This window comes from Schistocerca cancellata, chromosome 4 (assembly GCF_023864275.1).
Source record: "Schistocerca cancellata isolate TAMUIC-IGC-003103 chromosome 4, iqSchCanc2.1, whole genome shotgun sequence".
Classification (NCBI taxonomy): Eukaryota; Metazoa; Arthropoda; class Insecta; order Orthoptera; family Acrididae; genus Schistocerca; species Schistocerca cancellata.
Genome location: NC_064629.1, coordinates 662,992,713 through 662,994,029, shown reverse-complemented (window position 1 = coordinate 662,994,029; position 1,317 = coordinate 662,992,713).

Here is a 1,317-nt window from a genome sequence, read left to right as displayed (position 1 = left end):
CCTAAGTTATGGGATTGGTAGCTGCTGTTGAGCTATATAGTTGGAGGGAAGTGTTCAATCTCAATGTTTGGTGGAGTATGTTGATTTTTGTAATGGGAGATGGGATCGGGAGTTGCTGTTGAGCTATATAGGTCAAGGGAAGTGTTCGATCCCAATTTATGGGATCGGGAGCTGCTGTAGATATATGTAGGTGAAGGGAAGTGTTTTTTCGCAATGTTTTGCGGTGTAATTTGATTTTTGTATTGGGGGATGGGATCGGGAGATGCTGTTGAGCTATATAGGTCAAGGGAAGTGTTCGATCCCAATTTATGGGATCGGGAGCTACTGTAGATCTATATAGGTCAAGGGAAGTGTGATTCCGGATAAGAATGTGTTTTGTGGTATTTGGTGAGTTTTGTGATGTCGATTTTTTCGTCGTTTTGTGTGGTTTTGTATGGCGGTCGGTGGCTAAATTTGTGTATATTTAGTTTCTCCCCACCCAAAAACCCCCAATTTCCCACGCTTGTCCCGTTAGTCATTAGGCTTTTTGTGAAACCTGTGTGTGTGTTGTTTTTCTATGTATTTTCGTGTTTATGATACGTATGCGATGTTTTTATATCCGCCATATTGGAATTGTCGTTAATGGTCGTTTCCGCCATATTTGTGACGTCATGGGTCAAAGCCGACGGGTAGGATCGGACGCTTCTGTATTTCCCGAATGGCTGTGAACCAATAATCTCTCCAAATCTCCATACACTGTCGTAGTCATATCCATAAATGACAAAAGACGAATTACACGATCATTCATCAACATCACACCGAAATAACAATTAGAAAGCCAAAAACCAATCGGTAGCTATAAAATACAACAGTACAATAACTGAAAACAAATATACACACAACTCCAGTACGAATCCTACCAGACGGAAACCCTCACATCAATGACACACTGACATTACTTAAAACCACTTTCGAAACATTAAGCACTACAGTCTTTCATACTACATATGTATGAAGATGAACAAACACACAGATTTTCTGTTAAGTGAATAATCACGGAGAAAGACACACATTACACCCTCTAACATGGAACATGAAACCACCCAACCACATCTAGAGTTCCTACGTAATAGACTGAATCGTCCGCCACGTCTTCCCCAACGTACATTATTCGACAATTTTCACATTGTGTGTGGTTAACTTATTCCCGCAACTTTTCACAATTTGCCTTATAGAATATTTGATATTCTATCTGTGAATTCTATCTAACAGTGATTACTGTGTAGATAGATATTTAGAAATATATTACACGGCTGTAGTAATGTGGGCCCGGACCTT